Genomic DNA, 19,989 nt, shown 5'->3' on the forward strand with positions numbered 1-19,989 from the left:
TGAACAGGTTTTAATAATGATCAACTGTTGATTTGTTTTTGAATAGAATGCTAATAAACTAATTAAAATGCACAAACTTTGCTTCTGGAAAATATTCTTAGTTCATGAAATGGATCAGAAATAATAGAAATAATAGTCTGCTGCAAAAGAATTTCCATTAATCTTCTTAAAGGCGGGAGATAAGATTTCAGAATCAGATTAAATATTTGTGTTCCACATTAGGAGACCTCCTCAGTTCTGTCTGACAATTAATCCTCTTCAGGGTTGCAGTTGGTCTGCATTTACCTCTTTCATGTTGTGCATGAAGGACCTTTTATAGACTCTTAATGCACATTTATTTGGAAGTTGAAAATTGCACTGGAGGCTCGACCTTTCCCTATGTTTGTTTGTCTTTGTTTTGTTTCCTTTAGCTGAGAGCAGGGGGAGAGGGGCACTTCCCACTGCCCTGAGTTCCGTGGGAGTGCCAGGGGCGGTGTGTGGGCCACGTCCCACTGAGCTGCTCAGCTGTCATGAGCATCTCATGATTAAATCTCACGCTGAGGGTGCTGTACACTCCCCCCAGCCAGCACCTCTACTCGCTCAGCGTGCATTTCCCACTGTGTGAGATGTGGGAGATGAGGTGACAGCTTGCTTGCAGGCAGAGCACAGGATACTACATGGGAAGAGAGCATGTAAAAAACACCTGCTTTAAGCTGGTACTGAAGATATTTGCATAATTTATTAGTATTTTTAGAAAACAAGGGCAATTAAGGAAATAAATATTTGTCATAGATGCAACATAGCGTGTTAATACCAGATGATGTCATTGTTCAGTGATGCTTTGCATATTACCTCTGTATGCAGCAGAGGGCACTAAGTGGTGCTTAGCTTTTAAAGTACAGGAAAATTCTGCATTTTTTTTTCCTTCATTACCCAGATTGCTGCCTTAAGAGTACTTCTCACAGGTCTCAATTACTGACTACTACTTTTTTGTGTATCTTTGTCACATTTGTTACAGTTTGTCCTCATAAAATTTAGAGAGATGGCCCATCCAAGGACAGTCTGTCACCAGGTTTACGTTTTGAAAAAAAAAAAATCAAATGTCATGTCAACTAATTTTCTGAGTTGATTTGCAGTCATCACTGTCATTATGATTCCTCATAAGTTTCCAGGCACAACCACGGGGAAACTGGGGAAGACCTAGACAGACTTCTCATCCTACAATGATGGTATAGATGAACTCCCAGAAAATCAGGGCCAAAGTCTGAAGAATTTGCCAGCCACCACAAGACTGGAGACAGAAGTATTTTGATGATTTCAACAGCAATGATATTTTGCACAATGACATAATCACTTCTCTCAATATCAAAATAATCTAAACTTTTCTGGAAGCTGTATGATATAAAAAGTGTGTGTGATGGTTCATTACAAGTTTCATAGCACTACACTAGAAAGTAGTTTATATCACTACCATTTTTTGAGTACATTTGATTTGCCTGGTTAAAAATTAAATTTAAATAAAGCAATAGTTCATTGCATTTACATAAAACGTGTCAGGGATGAAACCATTCTTGATGGTAAGAGATGAGGAAGATGAGATGAAGAAGAACTGCTTCTTCAGTTAAAATAATTTGAGGGGAAATAAAACTGGAGGGAGATGGATTTAAAAGCAAAAGGAGGCAATTCTTCATGCCAGAGGCAGGACCTACAGGACTTCAGGTGATGCTGTGAGTGCAGAAAGCTTACACAGGCTGATGTAAAGGTTGGGCCATCCTTTGGCAGAGAAACCTCACAGAGACTAGTCAATAGAGGAGCCAGAGCAGGCACAGCAAATCCTCTGAGCTGAAAATGGAGCAAGATAGAGACTCTTATGAGAAGGTGTAAGTCCCACCTTATTCTTCCCTGGCTGTGTACTGCTGGCCTCTTCAGTAGACTAAATATTGGAGTAGATGGTAGTGGGGATTGCTGGGGAGTTTCTTCTATTTTAATGGAGTTAATGATTAAAATCTAAAAAAAAATCAGGCTGTTGAAAGCAGTCCTTGTGCAAATGAATCACAAATGTAAAGTAATTTCAGGTGCATGACAGACTACATTCATTGGTTTGCTATCAGACTATAAATCATTTTAATAAACCTCTGTCTCTGGAAGAGTTCTGCTGTATTTGTTTCAGATGTCTTTCAAGCTTCGCTTAAGAATGTGTTTCTCCAAATGTTTCCAAATGCTACCTTCTTGTACTTTTGTTGTTGAGTAACTTTCTAGAATGGTTTAAACCAAATAATTGTGCTATTTGTGTTTCATCCCTAATCTCCTGTATTCAGTTGGTCCACTAATACATCTCCAGTGTGCAGAATGTTCAATTAGTAAGGTGAATAACTGCTTTCTTTAATGTATTATTCTGACAATCATGCTATTTGAGCTGGTTACAAATGCCACCTGCTATTCAAATGACCAAAACATAGAATTCTGGGCTAAATTAATGTGCATCCTGTAGCCACAGTAGTAGGTCCAGTCTTGTCTTCTAGCAGAAAGGCAGCTAGTCCTGGTAGGGAGTTACAGCTGCACATCCCACACTCACTGCACCTCAGTCCAGCAGAGCTGTGCTGGTGTCAGACACGGCCTGACACCTCTAAAGGAGCCTTTCACTGTGTGTGGTGTGATCTCCCCTGCCCTGCACGGGCTGGTACCGAGGGGGGAAGCCCATCTTACCGCAGTTGCAGGGAGTTTGCCCTGGAGGAACAGGGACCCAGCCTGTTGGTGGGCTGTTCCCCTTGCAGGGTTTGCCCTGGGGGAACAGGGACCCAGCCTGTTGGTGGGCTGTTCCCCTTGCAGGGTTTGCCCTGGAGGAACACGGACCCAGCCTGTTGGTGGGCTGTTCCCCTTGCAGGGTTTGCCCTGGGGGAACAGGGACCCAGCCTGTTGGTGGGCTGTTGCCCTGCCCGAGCAGCGCTCACCTTCCCGCCGCTGCCAGCCAGTGCCCGTGCAGGGCAGGCTGTGCACATGCCAGGGGTGCCATAATGCTGTGGGTGCTTGAGGCAGGCAGGCACTTGGGGGCTCATGGGTGGTGGGTGCCATATTTTTGCCATCTTTTTGCTTGGCTGGGCTTTTCCATGGCTGGCTGGCCTGCCAAGGCTTGGAGGGTGCTCAGAAGTACATGATCGAGGTTTGATCTGCATTGCTTTAATCATCCCAAACAAGCCAGTCCTGTCCACATGCAAATACTCAATCTGTGTAACCCTTTTGTGTTTCATGTAACAGTTTTGTATTTTTCTTAGTTTGGTAACTTCTGTCTTATGAGAATCAGAAACAATCCCTTTGTTTGCAGTTGGCCCTTTTGCTTATTTGCATATACAATTTCAGATCAGCATCATTATCTCATGTTCTGCTTTCTCCTTCTTTCTAGCCCAGAGCAGAAAGTGCCCGTGGTGGGCCTGCTGGGATGGTCTAGAGACATGCAATATGCCCCCTGGGAAGGGGGCTGAGGTGGGGCAGAACCAGTTTTCAGATGTAAGCTGATGGCAGCTTGAGCCTGGGGCTGGTGGGGCCTCCTCTGACAGGTGAAACGTTTTTGTGTGGTGATGAGCTCAGTGAGCAGTCTTTATTCTTCTTCCCGCCTTAAGCCACTCCTGTGTTAAAAGTATGTTCCTTATTTTCTTCTGCCCTTCTTCCCCATGTCGAACAAAGCAGTTTTATCATGAAGTTGAGCAAAAATTTAAGTCCTTTAATTTTTTTAAAGGCATTGTACAGGTACATTTACATTAAAGATAAATGAAAGATTGAGATAATTTTAATCTGTGTATGTCAAAAGCTACCTTGTCCTTCTATCAGTGCTTGTTGGTTTAGGGAAAGCTGATATGTAGCCCACAGACAATAGATGCATGAGGAACATGTTTTTAATCTCTTGTTAAGGTATGGGGTTAGCAGTAGAAGATGTGAGGACTTTGTTATAACACTGGTCCCAGCGTGGTGCTGGGTGAGGTCCCTGGGATGCTCGGGAGAGCAAGCAGTGTGCTGGGGTGTGTCCCTTTAGGGGAAACAGTTGGAAGCTGCTGGGAACTGATTTTCTCCTTGTTTTTTTGCCCTGGGATTCTGAAGCCTAGTAAGAGCCAAGTGGTTACTTTTGCAGTTGTGGGACTTTGGGCTTCTGTTAAAAATAAATTTTAAAATATGATCCTTAAGGACACTGCAAATCACTGAACACCTTTTAAAAAGAGAGTGTGCCATGTTGTGTGCCTCTGTCTAACTTGCTGTTGTATCTCCAAGAGCACTGGGGGGCTATTTCAGTTACTTGCATTCCAAGCTACAGAAATGCTGTAATATATATCTTTTCTATAATTAATAGATGATACAGTTGTGTGTGATTAATAAACCCCAGTGACATGACAACCCAAGTACTTGGAAATTTTTTTCTTTTTATTTTGAAGTATAGTGAATAGGAAAATGATAGTTAGTGATTTCACATATTTTGGAAAAAGGATTTTTTTCCTGATCTGGATGGAAGTTTTTGTTGTGTTTGCATTAATGTATGAAATTTAGTGTTCTTTCTTTGTTGTAGAATAAATAAAGGTACCATGGGGGGAAAAAAAATTGTTTCCTCTGTAGACTTTATATTATTGTGCAGATGTAAGTGTTGCATGTGTTTATGCCTATTAATTTTTATTGAAGTAAGAGTTTCATGATCCCCCAGAGTTTCATGGGTTTTGTTTTTCTTTTAAGAAACACTGCAAGCAAATCCAGTTAGAATAACTCGAAGCAGTGTTATGGGAGAAGAAAAATATATTTTGATTTTGCTTTTTGATGGCTCGACATACAGACATGTAAAATGTAGGATTGTATCAATGTGCTTAGACCATCTCAGAATATTACATGCTGGAGGAAGGGAGTCAAATGCTACAGCTGAAGCAGATGGTGTTCATGAGTCTGTCTGTGCAGCACTTCCTACACCACAGAGTGGGTGGAATGATGGGAGTAGAATTCTCTGCACTGTCACAGAGCTCAGATGCTGCACCAGATACAGCACCAGGCTGTCTTGCACCAGATGTTGGTGGGTCAGAAGGGAGCATCCTGCTTGGAGTTCAGCTTTTTTTCACTGTACCTGATTCCTTATTTTAGGTTTCAGTCTCCAGACTGCTGCTGTGGGATCTGCTGTACCTGTGGTTCCACTCAAGTCCTCAGGACTGCAGGGAATTGTTGCAGGAGCTGTTTGGAGCTCAGTAGTTTATTCAAAGACACTCCCCTGTCTATCCCCATGGTAATATACCTATGAAGAGGATCCGATCCTTAACCAGCTGATCAATGCAACCATCCTATGTCCTGTTACACCAATATTACACCCTGCTCTGTGAGGGTGCCTATAAACACATTCCTCATCACATTTACATCCTGGCAATTTGAAGAATCTACTGAAAAATATCTTGCTCTACTTTCAGGACTCTACCAGTATATAAAATTACACTGACTGCTTTGAATCCTTTACTTCCTTTAGTTGCACCACAAGAACACAGTGAAACTCTGCTAGTGGGAAAATAGTGCAGAAGCTCTTTGTCCATTGCCTGCTCTTTGCAGGCTAGGGGGTGGTTGCCTTTACAATTAACCATAGCTGAGGGCAGTAGCATTCTTGTAACTGCAGCTAGAAAATACTTCCTGGTGATTTTCAGGGGGGTTAAATGGTCACACACTGATCTTTCCTGATTTTCAGCAAATTTTCAGCTAAAATATTTTAACTCTTTTCCCTAACACTGTGTTTTTACATAATTGGATTTAATGTCCCTAGAAAGGCTGCATTATTTTTCTATGCCCAGAAGATAATGAGAACAATTAAAGTGAAGATAATGAGATCAGTCCTAAAGAGGGGGTGAGATGATCTAAGAAGAATCTGTATTTTTGAGGCTGGTTCATTTGACAGGACTCAATGACAAACAAATGGTGCCTGTTGCTTCAGGACCATATGACAGTATTTTTGTCATGCATCATGCAAGGTTAGCATGGGGGTTGCATCAACAGGGAGTACGGAAGAGAGAGAAACAGCAGTTCCTGAGGAGTGTAAAGGATATAGCCAGTAATTACAGACTGGATGGTGTAAAGGGTATAGCCAGTAATTACAGACTCACTTCCCTGCCCCCGAGGACCTGAGCACTTCTGTCCTGTCTCCAAGCCAGTGAGCAGGGCAGCTGTAACACTGATCCTCTTTTAACCCTTTCTTGAGCTGTGCTGTTAGACGCCAGTCATTTAACTCCCTGGCCCTGGGAAGGGTCAGGTGTGACCTTCATGGTTGTGGGAGAGCCCATAATTGGAGGGTAAATACCTGATGCCCTTGTGTTGTGTGTAGGTAGAAGTATGTACTGTGTATATAATATACATAATATACAATATTGCTGCTGCTAACATAAGGAAAGTTACTTTTTTGCAAATATGTGAGTAAATAAACAAGTTGAGCCCACATAAGTCATCAGATCAGGAGTGATAACTCACTGGCCATCTGTTTCTCTCTGTGACTCTGTTTTTGTTGCTTGCTCTTTGGATACAAAAATGTATCCAAATGAAGGCACTTCAGCTTGCCATCTTCACATAATTCTTTTGTTGCAGACATCCTTGGGAATGTTGAGTGTCTATGTTTTATTTCTGACTCTGAAAATCATGGTATCCAGAAAAAAATTGACTTAAAAAATGCCAAGCAAAACATGAAGTTATATATTAATTATAAACATGATTTATCCAGTTTGTCTGAATAACTGTTTTGTTGCTGGAGTTATTTAATTTTCATCCAGAATGAGTAACCCCCTGTTCAGTACATGTGAAACTCTACCTTGTGCAGGAACATCTTGAAACTTGTGTAAACATAATTAATAGGAGCATTAAGTATCTGATAACTTGCCTCCACTATTTGGGAGGTGTTGCTGCTTGTATCTCTTAGGTTCACGTTGCATTGTAATTTACATTCACATTGCTGTTTATATCTCTATAACTGACTCCATGCCTTTGCTTTGAAAAGGGATTGGACACTTCCTGCCATCCAAGGTGCATAGTATCATATTTTTTCATCAAGAAGGCAGAGATAGAATGTTGTCTGAATTTTTTTTTTTGTTTTGTCCACTGAATTTACTCCCAGCTGGTATGCCTAAGTGTCTTGTACATTGTTGTAAGGTTTCAGTTTCTTACCTGATTGTTCTGGGGTGGTGGAATACAGTTATTAGAAATTGGATATGGTGAAATTTGTGTTTCTAACTGTCTTCTCTTGGACTAAAATCTATTGATTCTGAAATCACCAAGCTTTGCACTGATTTTCAAAGTTGTAGCAGTGAGAGAGAATGCAGTTTTCTGAAGTGGTAAAGATAAACAGGAATATGCTCAGACATCCACTGAACCAGGATCTTGCCACTTTTGAAATGGCCTGCTCAACACCACAGCTCACAAAAAGAGAAACGTGTTATTGTAGTCACATGCTCAGAGATCAGTGTTCTTGTTTTTGTCTTTGTGTTGGAAATGACTGGTAACACAGAAACAAGAATACAATTTCATACAAATATGAAAAAAAATCTTACTTTTATAATGTTTCTGTTATAGATATCATTAAAATGGACAAGTCTTATCAGAAAGATGGGATTTTTAAAAACTCCTAATACTGTTGAGTCATCAACATTCTTTTGCAAATAATGCATGGCTGGTTGCTTTAGTTGAGCACATAGAGAACCAGGAGTTTAATTTCATACTGAAATATTATCTTTTCCTCTTGGATAAACCAGGCAGACTGATGGTGGTTGATATTACGTGCAGTGTGAGGCAAGGCAAGACTGAACTGTGTCAGTTGAATCATTGCTTCTCATTCCTCGGAAGTTCTATGGACCTGATCCCCTTCAACAATAAATTGCCTTCCTGCTAGGGTTTCTTTAGGGATGGTTTTTTAGCTGTATGCTTTGCTGAAGCCTAGGTTCAGGTTACAACTGCTTGGAGTTTGTTCTTACTTGTTTTATAGAGGTAAGGAGTCCAACAGACAGGCAGAGATCACTGTGTATCTTGAGTTGATTCCTGCCATGAAGAGTGAGGATTGAATGCAAGGAGCATTTTTGGCTGCCAGGGCTATATCTAGCAGTGCCTGCTCTCCAGATGCTTCAAAGGCTTTGTGCCACTTCCCTGGCCTAAAGCAGGGAGTCAGGGCCTCTGTTTCAGAAGACCCTCATCTTCTTTCAAACTGTGGAGAGACAATATTGGCTGCCTGTATGACTGAGTTACTGAGGCATGTTTCTCTGTGTGCTAGTTTGGCATGTTATAAAAGATGTCAGTGATCTGTAATCATAGTTTCTGTGCTTGTTTAATCATTGAGGAACAATAATTCTGCTCACCCTCCTTTGTCTTTCATCCTCCTGTGTCTCACCTTGCCAAAAGCATGCGATGTTCCTGAGCTTTCTGTAACCTTTCAGTCTTTATTTTGTAGCTGGAATATTTCTGTCAGCAGGCTTTCCCTCCTGTGAAGGTACCCCAATATTACACTGATGTCAAAAGCAGAGGACAGCAGCCTGTCAGACATGCATGTAAGTCACAGCAGTGGCAGTTTCTGTGAGCTGGGCTGTACTAATTTGCAGATAACCCAAAATTAAACATCTTAAATGATTTCAAAGTGCAGCAGCCTGATTCTACAGGATCACCAGTGATTTAAGCATGCATTTGCTGCTGGCTGGAGTACTTGTTTCCATTAACCACTTCATCTAGTTGGAGGTTTTATACTCCTGGTACCTTTCATGACACTGAAGTCCAAAGGCTTCTCAGACTGTGAACGTCACTATGACAACCAGTTACTTTTCTCCTCAAGTACACAATTTGTAAATTTGGGCAGGGATGTTTTTATGGATGTTTAGTGGAACATCTTGTCAGAACCTATATGGATAAGGCTCACAAGACCTTATGAGACAAGTAAGCCAAACACAAGTTCTTCAAAATGAATGTAAAACTCGTTTTGTCATTGAGTTTATGATAACCAAATGAGAAAGGAGAGACACTGAGTGTTCAGGGTGAGACAGGGCACAGAAATAAGGCTTGTATCATCGTGTTTGCCTCCAGAAGAATGGAAGTGGACAGGGAAATGTAACCACCTCCCAACAGTTTGGAACCACAAAGCTCATTGCTTACAGCTGGCCCGTGTGTCAGTGGCAGGGCATCATTGTGTTTGCCTGCTCCCCCACACTGCAAGCAAGTCCCTCAGAGTTTGAGGTGACAGTACTTGGCAAAGCTGGTATGCTGAACTGATTGCTTTTTTTTTTCCTTTTACCTGCCTTGAAAATCCCATCCTGCATAATTACCTGGTTTTGTTGAGAAAAGCTGCAGTGGAAAAAGGCTTGTTAGTTTATGGGATAAGAGGGGATAAAACAGGTTTCTCAGTCCCTGTTCCTTTTGTGCATGCTAGAAGGCTCTTGGCAGAAAGATAGCTGGATTTCCAGGGCAGCAGGGAACCACACTGGCTTCTATTGCAGTAATTGGGCAGATGCTACAGAAGATGATGCAATAAAACCTATATGTTACTTCTACATAGCTGGGCTTTTAGTAATTGCTGTAGGACCATTTACTAGGTAAATAATTCATTTTTCCAGAGAAGAATTAGGATACAATATATACATTGGAGAGATTTATGAGAGCTAAAAGGTAACAAATTCATATATTGGTAGCTGTTTATAACATTAATTTGTGTGCTTTATTTAATTCCTGAATTTTATTTCAAAAGCTTCAGACAATGCAGGATTGAGAAAATGGTGGCTGGAAGCAAAGCAACTGAGAAATGTATTTGAAAAGCCTGCATATGATATCCATTCCTTTTGTAAAGAATATTTCCTTTATGACCTCCTCCTGCTTTGTATTTAACATTTCAAAGAACTTTGGGGACTCTCTGTAGGCTGTGTCTTCACGAAGCCAGTAGCCAAGGATTTAGAGTATTGTCAGTGCTGGCCCAAAGCTGAAAACTGCAGGCGGTTTTAATCTCAGGGTGGGGGGTGGGTGTTTAAACCCAACCTTTTGTGTTCAGATTAGGGAGCGCAGGAGGATAGACTTAAGGGGTGTTAGTGAGAATTTTTTCACTGGCAGTTCAGTAATAGCATCAGGCTTTGGAAATACTTTTTTCCAATTCTTTGTTAGTTCAGTAATTACTGTGCGGTGGGTAGAAATCCATAGGGTTTGTGGTTTTTTTAAGTACCTCAGCAATGACATGGGGATATGGGCAATTAAAAAAAGTACTTGTTTTTATAACTTTTTACTCTTTGGATGACTGTGGGCACTTAAATGCCTTTTCAGATAGTCTATCATTGTTTCAGTCCTGATGTCTGTGTTTATTTTGTCTTGATTCCATCAGCTAGGATAATAGTTAAGATCCATCTTTAGAGAGGAAGGAAGACAAAAACAATTTGACACTAGCATCATGCTCTGACAAATCTGAACCCTGCCAGTTGTGAAGGCAGATTGTCTGATCTACTTTACACTGTCTGAGAGATGGAAAGGTTACTAAACATCTTCCCCATTAAGAAAAAGATCAAAGGCAAGTCGCTGAGCACCTTGCATTTGGAGTTTCTTTTACTTCGTACAACAATCTGTGAAACCTTTGCCCTGAGTATTTGCTGGTTCCTGGAATAGCTGGGGGTACAAAGCACTTGAAATTTTTGTGTATGGGAATATGGTGACTCCTTGCTAAAGTTTCTGAGATGATCACCATAACTAATAAGATTTACCACAGTTGGGTTGTGTAGGTATTGAGTTCAGCTCAATAGTGATCAGTTTTAATGAAGGCTAAAGAGTTTCTAGCTCTTAATTTTGTACATGATTCTTTCAAATAGGATTCTAATGCTAGAAATTTTACTTTTGTGTAAATGGTCTCACTTAAGATGTTTGTTTCTTTTGAGAAAGATATTTTTGGGTTTCTGGAAATTTTAAATGTCAATGGTTCTCTGTGCCTTACAAAAGTTCATTGTAATACATAAAGCATTTTGAAAGAAATTTTATCCTATGCTACTGCCATTCATGTGCTTTAAAGGATGGAAGTATGGTTTTGTGGTAGATTGTGGTAGAAGTGAGGAGTCTGCTTTTCAGAATTACAAAGGAATTTTCTTATTAAATTTTCTAATTTGATATTAATTTACTTCTCCTAATTTCACAATTTTATTTTTATTTTCACAATGATATTCCTTTGTCATAAGAGTTTTTTTTCTCCATAACATCTATATTTTTCACTTGTTATTATCCTTGATCTGGCCAGAAAGTTATAGGTTGCAAAATTCACACCAGAGGTGGTTCTTGACACTGCAGTGTTGTGCCAGAAACATTTTGCTAAGGTGAGGCTTTGGATGCTGCTCCCTTCCACTTAGCTCCACAGAGGAGTCAAAGATCTTGCATTGACCTGCAGAAATCTGGGAAGTAACTGTGCTGTCCTAGATTTAAGCCTCTCTTTCTGTTTAAAACAATATCAATTAATAACAAACCAACTGACAGCCCCACAGTAATATAAAAGGATTTACAGAAAAAGAAAGTAGCAGAGCTCCGTGGAGATGATACTTTTGCTTTAGCAGATTGCTACTGTTGTATAGAGCGTCACTTAGTAAGACAAAAATTATTTTGTTGCACTAGACCCCTGAGGAAGAATTTCACTTTCTTACAAGGTGGTGGGAGAAGTTTGAGACTCAGTGCTATAAAATGTCTTTTTCTTGTTCCTCTACTAGAATACAAAAATCTCTGCATTCAGGAGAAGTGCTAAGAACAGCTTCTACAGAGGCAAGTGCAAGTAGTGCCTGCATAAACCTTCATCTGAACAGGGCAATGGGAAATTGTCTCTGGTTGCATGCAGGTGGGTAATATCAGAGATTCAAAAGCCAAGTGGAGGATGGCAACAAGCTGTGGTAACCAGGGCTAGTCAGGGTAGGTGTCCCAGGAGTGAAATTATCCTTCTGATGGGTGCTACTGCAGAATCAGAAGAGAAGGGACAAACTCCAGGGTCCCACTGAAAACCAGTGACTAAAGAGTACCACCTTCACAGGAACAAACTGACTCTGCAGTGCTGCAGTCTGGTCCAGAGGACAAGCAGCCTGATGATTTTGCCTTGATTTTCCAGAAGCCTTTGAGTCAGGCGTGTGTAGAGTCATGTAATTTTTGTCTGTTCTTCTGATTCCTCTCTAGAGTTTTTTCCTGCCCAAATGTATGTGCCAATGAGACAGCCTCTGAATCTGAGACTATAATAAATATCTAAGAAGTGATTGAACTACTTTTCTGTGAGGTGAGAAATTGGTACTTTTTTATTTGTAAGTTTATCTCTTGCTTACATTTTTTTTCAAACTTATTGGTAGAAACCATACATTTTCAGTACTAAACCACTATTTTGAAAGCCTGTTAAATTTAGACAGAGCTTTGTGCACATATGGAAGTAACTGAATGACAAGAGGTTGTTTACAAAGGGTGGAGTAGCCTCTTGAAAATTTTTCTAAGATTTTAAAGATCTCTGCCTCTTGTACATGCTATATATATACAACTATAAAATACAGTCACTATATTGCACAGCTGTATAAGCAAGAATTTTGAGAGGGCCCTTAGTACGGGTTATTCAGCAAATGTTCTGCAGTTTTATAGCAGCTGCTGGGATTTAGTTTCCTTGGTATGCTGCTTTTAGGACTGCCCATCAAATATGTTCATTGTCCTCTTTGCAGGACAATGCAAGCCATGCAAGATGCAAAACACTGCCCACTTCTTACTACCAAGGGCCTTTTTTTCTTAGTGCATTTTTTCATTAAAAAGTACCTGCCTGACACACAGAATCTCCTTGTTTGTGTTGATGTAGCACTCAGAAGTTTCACAAGAGCCCAAGGCCTGCACATGCATGGTGCCATCTTTGCAACATAGACTCTGTGGAGGAATGAGAATAGATAGACACAAAGATTTGGGAATTAATCTCTAGGAAGATAATTTGTGATGGCTTTTACTGCTGGTGGGACCTACACTGGCTGTTGACTTCTTGCTCTCCATTGTTTCAGCTCCCAAAGCAGAAGGTTAGGCTGTTTTTCTAACTTCCAGTACAGCTGGTCCCCATATATCAGTGTGTTACTTAAATACCAGGGTATATGTGACACCAGTGGAAAACAAGAAAGCTGAGACCAACATTTTTGGCATATCTTTTGCTACTATATCCTTTGGAAGAACAGCCGGTGAATGAATTGACTTGTGATTTGAATTGCTGTAAGTCCACATCTCCAAGTTTTAGAATTCTGTTATATGTGAGAGGAAATTTGTGCAGGATTCATGGCTTGTCTCCCTCTCTTGTTAGTTTTGTACACTGAGGAGTTACAAGCCCAGCTTCCACTCATTTTATCTAACTTGCATTGAGTCAGTGATAATAGGAGAAGAAAAGCATGCATCAAAACAAAAGCTGTATCCTACAAGTGTTCCTGTTTGTACACTGGCTTTTAGGTAGATTTGGGCATCCAGATTGAGAAACCTTCTGCATCAATTGTCTTCTGTGCAGAGGAAGCACAAATGCAATCAGAAGGTCTGGCATGAAAAAAATAAAATGAAAACAGAGGAGCCTTTCTTCTCATTACACAGACAGGTTTTTCTTAAAAGTCATGCAAGTTAAAATAAATACCACAGCACATAAGGCAGCACACAGAAAAATGAATCGGTGAACTACAGCACGTGTGCAGCAGCAGCGCTGCATTCCTGTCATCACACATTCTCAAAGCATAACACTGAGAGAAATATGATCTGAAACTAGTTTAAGAGGTGCTGTAAGTAAGCCAGGATTACTACCATGGTATAACACAACCTGATAGCAAGACTGAAGACTTGCTTGTGATAGGCTTTGAAACATTTTTCTTTTTTTCTATTTGGAAATTTTTTCACTTACACCTTTGCCCTTGGGATTTTTTTCTTTCCCTTTTTGGTGGAGTTTCTCAAATGCTCTCTTCAAGAAGAGAGTTGTCTGGGCAAGCCCAACTTTTCCCTTGCCAATAAATCCATCAAGAAAGGCTGCCTCTTTTTGTGACCTGGACCACAAGCATGGATTACAATTACTTGGCTTCTCTTGCATATTTGAGTAACAAATATGTTACTCAAGTACTAGTGAGAGGTTACAAATTAATAGTGTTAGTGTCAGAAGTCCAAGGACTGATGTGAAAGGGTGTGAGTGAGGTTTCTGGTTTGTTCTTGCTAGTATATCTGATTGCAAATATCTGGAAGAGAAAAGTAGTGCTTCCTACAGACAAAGACAATTATGGTGTATTGCCAGACTGCCTTAACCCGTAAAGGATTGCTTAAAAACATGTCTTTCAGAGTCTGAGCTCTTCACCTTTGTTAACAGAGAGATAAAATAATCCACACATGAAAATGGTGAGTTTATGACATGGAAAACTTTCTTCTTCATGGATTTATAATGTTAGAGATGCTGGCAATGTATTTTCTCAGGAACTCTATTATGCAAGGCTATAAATCTAATAAACCTATAGATTACCAAGGCCTGTGATGTTATACATGAGCTTGGGGTTTTTCACAAGTTCATAATTTCATTTTTCCCACCTCTTCTCACACTCCATTTTTCCTCCCCCTCCTCTGCTTTCCAACTGTTTGTACTATAGGCTTTTTCCCCACTTTATTTTTTGTTTAGCCATTTCTGCTCTCCCTCTCCTACTTTCAAAAACCCTGCAATTCCTTCCCAGAATCTCACAGCATCCTATCTCCCCCTTTTAAAATGTTACAGGTTGTGATGGTTTTGTTTTCATAGGCCACAGAAGGACCCTCTGATCCCTGTTTGTGACTATGGCCTTTCTTAGTGCAAAGTCTCCCATGTGTCCCAGTATTATCAATGTTATTTGTAGTGTTTGTTTCTGAAGCTGGGCAGGGGGAAAGGACCCCTATCATAGACCTGCAGTGTGATGCCACAAAACTCTGTGTGGCACTTGGCATCTTGGGGGTGTTAGCTCCTCCTGTGGTGTTGGGTGCTTGTCAGGCACCAGCTCAGCTGACAGTAATAAAGTGAAGCCCTCCTAATTTCCTCCGTGAGGCAGCTAGATCAGGCTGTGTGCCACAGGCAAGGTAGTGACAGGGTAAGGGAGAACCCAGGCTTTTAATGCATATTTGAGAGAAAATTATTTTAGAGGTGTAGCTTGTCTTAGTGAAGAGGGGGATTTCCTCCTTGCATGTCCTATTATTTTGCCTTTTTTATTTTAGTATTCGGCTTGTGTGCTTATTTAATTTGAAAAACCTCATGCAGTCAGTCCCCAAGCCAAGGAAGTAGCTAAGGCAGTAACACCAGACCACCCTCTTACTGAAGCCTGCTGCTGTCCCTATGGAAACTTGTTTATCATAGGAAGGAAAAAAAAAGTAGTCCCAGCTGAAACTTGAAATACCGCATTACATGAGAGCAATTGCCATATACGTACAAGCATGCATACACATACACATGCAGAGAAATACAGATACAGCTCACCATATTGTACTCTGCTACATAATTATTTTTCAGATAAGGAAAAGTGAACCTTGAAATAGGAGCTGAGATCCCAAAGTTTTAACACTGCATTTGCCACTGATTTCCTACACTTTTCTGGGCAAGTTATGTCCTTTTCTGTTTTCCATCTACAAAATGGAAACAGGCCTGCTCAGCAACTAGTAAATGTTTATGAAGATCACATGCAATAGATATTCTTAGTAAGATTTGTTTTCTCACTTTTTAAAAGATAAAACATATTTTCAGAAGCAAAAACTTTGAATTGTTTCTCCAAAAGACTTCAGGCTCCTTATGAACTTGGGCTGAAGAAGGGTTGTGATGGAACATCTAAGAATCCTTTGTAATGTCTGATATGGAACTAAACTTCTTTTTTGAAATTCATACTGTTAAATCTATACTTTTGAAATGGCTGCTATTATATTGCCAATTCCTGATAAGGAATTGTTAGGTTATGAGGCAGGCAGGATGCCTATTTTTTGTTTAGTTCAGACCTTTTTCCCAAGATCTCTATGGTCTATTTATCCAAGCATCACCTCTCCCTCCAGTAATGCAAGATAGAGATGGTTCCTGTTGGACTTTAAATACCAAATTATAAAAATGAATGCTTTATCGTATTCTCAATAAAAAGTTTCTGAGTTTAACCTTTCCCTTATTAAACAAAAACTCTCCCCAAGAAAACCAACAAAAAATCAAAACCCAAAACAAAACCCCCTCCAAAGAATTATGGATGAATAAAAAAAACCAAAACCACAAGCTTTGCCACCATCTCAATTTTTCTCATCACTACCAAGTGTTCAGATTCCCATTAGTGTAATTCATGCCTGGAAGAAGAATTTTTCCTTACTTCTAGCAAGCTCTATTAGACAATTTCCATGGCTGAGAATCTTTTCCTTACTCTGCTCTGACATAGCCATATGAATCCAGAAATTTATTTTCCTTCATTAAAAAAAAGTAAACTTAAATGTCTCAGAATAAAATGTTGTGGATTTGTTTGTTCTTTTGTTTTGTTTTGTTTTTTTAAAGCTCTCAAGTTTTAGCTTTCAGATCACATGAAGAAAATAGTTTTATTTCAGTTTGGCCATTGAAGCAAAAAAATCAATTACACTCACAGTTCTAGCTCTTATTCCAAAGAAAACAGCCAAAACTTAAACTTGGTCTTTAATTATATATTTGATTCATCCCAGTAACAACACTTGACTTCAAACAATTCAAGAGCAGGAGGAAACTTGCTCTGAATTCCTCTTTTCAAAGAGGAGTACTCTTTCAGATACCATGTCAGGAGACTTTAAGCTGAAACCAAACAAGATAACTGTGAGAAGACTTGATAAAAGGAACTTTAGGTGACCACAGGAACAATGTCTCAATACTGAGATGTTTTTAAATTGTTTTTAAACAGATTTCCCCACATGTGGGAAGGGAAAATTGATCTTGCCAGATGGTCAAACCACTACAGTTGCTTACTTCTCTCATTCCCTCTTCCTTTCATAGTCGTAGGAGCAAATTATTATTCATTTAAAATTACCACGCATTGAAAATGGGTCATTATCTGTACCCAAAACTGTGAACCAGTCTAATTCCTACAACTGCTAAGCAGACAATACCATGTGTTAATTATATGTACTGTATGACTCTTGTGACAATTCATGGAAGTGTACAAATTAAGTCAATTAAAGCCACTTGAAAGACTTCTGTGCAGTCACCAGTTCATTAGTGCACAGCAAATTGCTTGAAAAGAATTGGGATGTGTGCTTTATCTGACACTTGCAGAGCCATCCCATATTTTTTTATTTGATACTTGTTAGAATATTTTAGTTAGGAATAATTATACAAAAAGCCAGTGTAAAGGTCACTGGGGCCTTGTTTGTTGTCAAGAGTGTTTGTGTGTGTGTCCTGCTTTGTTCTTTCTTTCTATTTCTTGACCTCATTTTTCCTCCTCATTGCTGATTCCTATTTGTCTCTTGTCTCATGTCATCTTTTAATGGAACAGATTGATATCTAGGGCTGTGTCTAGACTAGGAGAAAAGTTGAGTTTAGTTCAGCAATAAGTTGAAGCTAGCTGGCCAACTATATCCAGCCACTTCTTAACTGCTGGAAAGGCAAAGCCATCATTCATTCAATGTTCAGATAGTGCAATGTGAATTTATGCTTCTAAATAGAATTTAATTAGCTTCTACATTTGGTAAAATAGGTACATTTTTTAGGATTGACTTGTCTAGGTAGTGCTAACCAATCTACCCCAACCTCAGCCTTCAAGGAGAAAAATGGAATGATTCTAAAAGTTCTTATGGTTTTTCTGGTCTGAGGGTGAAAACATGCTCTATTATAAGCTTTGCGTAGGTTGATGAGTAAATTGCTAGATGAGTAAGTTTCATGAGGGAAAATCTTATGTTTTTACTAGAGGAGCTCTAGGCCATCTTTTTTCTCATCTTAACTTTTCCTGTTGCTACCAGTATACAAAGTATCAGTGGAAAAATGTCTTTCCTGATAGCTTTTCTCAGCTGGAAAAAGATGAGGCTGAATGAGAAAGAACCCCATAGCATTTAGCTTTCAGTTTTCTTGCTGAGTTTCATTAATGTATATTCTATTCATGTGAAAGGGACTGCTGCATCGGAGCCCCTGCGTAATTCTTTGGTGTGTGTGCTGCCCGCAGAGCGCAGGCAGATGGGCTGAGGTGGCTGCTGCAGTGACTCACCCACAGCCATGCAGCAAGGCAGCCCAGGGATAATATCTCATGGTCCACTGCCTTTGCTATGGAGTTCGTTCTCTGATGGTCATCCTTTTACTGGTTCACCTCTACTGAAAAGTGCCAGGTACAAAATTACAGTCCTCTGTTTTTCCACACTCTTATAAATGTAACACAAACCACTGTAAGAAGGATTGATTATAAAAATATAAATATATAAGTAATTTAACTAGGCTGCAAAAGCAACATTTTCACATCCCTGCATTGCAGTTGTGCCCATTGATAACGGTGGCAGCACCTGACAACACCGGGCGTGCTCAGAGCTGCCTTCCAGAGGAGGAACCGAGTTCCTTTGCACAGTTTGGTTAACTGGAGTTCATAAAATGCCCGGGTGGCCAGGCCCCACTCAAGAGGGTGCCCTGGGAGTAGATGTGTGAGCCACAGTGAGAGGGTGGGAACCCCCTTCCCGCCAGTGAGGGGGCAGCCCGGGTGTCCTGGACACCCTTGTGGAGTGTGCTGGGTTTCAGTGTGGCGGTGTGGCTGACTGGGCCCTCCTGGGGAGAGCCGCTTCTTCAGGCGCCCATGGGCAAAGGCGGCGGAGAATGCGAGGGTGAGCCCCGCAGGCTCTGCGCAGGGTGCCCCGGGGATGCACCTCTGTCCCGGCGCCCTTCCCTCGCTCCTGACCGTCCGTTCGCCCCGCGTTGCCCGAAGGGGCCGATGGCCAGGTCCGGCCCGCACGGCCGCCCTGCCCGCCGCCCGCAGCCCGGCCGTGCGGGGTGCCCAGCGCTCCGCCGTCACTGCCGCCGCCAGGAAGGAAGGAAGGAAGGAAGGACGGACGGACGGACGGACGGAAAGGAGGCGGGGCGGGAGGGGGCCGGGTCCCTGCCGCGCACGGGTTTCGTACGCGGGCGCCTGCGAGCCGGTGCCGCGCGGGGGAGCGCGGAGCCCGGCGGGACTAGCGCGGCTGCGGCGGGAGTGGCATGAGCCCGGGCGGCGCTCCGGCAGCGGCTGCTCTCGGCGCGGCGAGGCGGAGGGCAGGCGGCGGGCGGGCCGCGCAGGCGGGCGGAGCGGCCGGCGGCCTCCCACCCCGCGCCGGCCCTCCCTAGCGCGGAGCCGGCGGCGATACAGCCCCGGGGACGGACGGGCGGGAGTCGGCGCCGACCATGGCGAGGCGCGGCGCTGCCGGGGACCGCGGGCCGCTGCCGGCCGCCCGGGCGCCGCGGGCCTGAGGAGGAAGGAGGCGGCGGTGGCGGCGGGCGGGGGGGTCGCGGCTGCATCCGCTCGTCCCGCGGCCGAGAGAGGCGTCTGTGGGCCCTCCCTCCTCTCTTCTCCCTCCTCCTTCTCCTCCCGCCGCGCCGGGAGCTGCCGCCTCCTCCCCAGCGCCGGGCGCGCCGCGGTCGGGGTCGCAGCCGGCGGCCGCGGGATTTTCCTCGTTTGTTTGGGCCTTTTGTGTCGGGGCTCACAGTTGGCTAAGCACGGCCGGGCTGAATCGGGCCATTGTTCGGGACCCCCGAGCTCCCACGCTGCACATCTCTCGTCCCCAGCCCCCCTCCGGCTCCCCCTCCCCCCCGTTCCTTTTTTTGCCTGAGAAGCCACATAACGTGCCTTTCCTCCACGCAAATCTGGGAGCTATAAGCCGGACCGATTGCAAATGAAGTGTAATGCATTGTGGGACGTGTGTAAAATTGGATCATTCGAGGGAGAGGAAAAAAAAAAAGGAAGGGACCTGCGGCTGGCGCCCTAGAAGAGGGAGCGGCGCGATGCGCGCACGTTGCGGCCCGGCGGTGGCCGCGCTAGGCTGATGGCCGGCAGCGCGCAGCCCTGACCCGTGCTGCGGCGGGAGGAGGAGGCTCGGCCGTCCTCAGCATGAAGA

The sequence above is a fragment of the Ammospiza caudacuta genome, chromosome 4 (assembly GCF_027887145.1).
Source record: "Ammospiza caudacuta isolate bAmmCau1 chromosome 4, bAmmCau1.pri, whole genome shotgun sequence".
Taxonomy (NCBI): Eukaryota; Metazoa; Chordata; class Aves; order Passeriformes; family Passerellidae; genus Ammospiza; species Ammospiza caudacuta.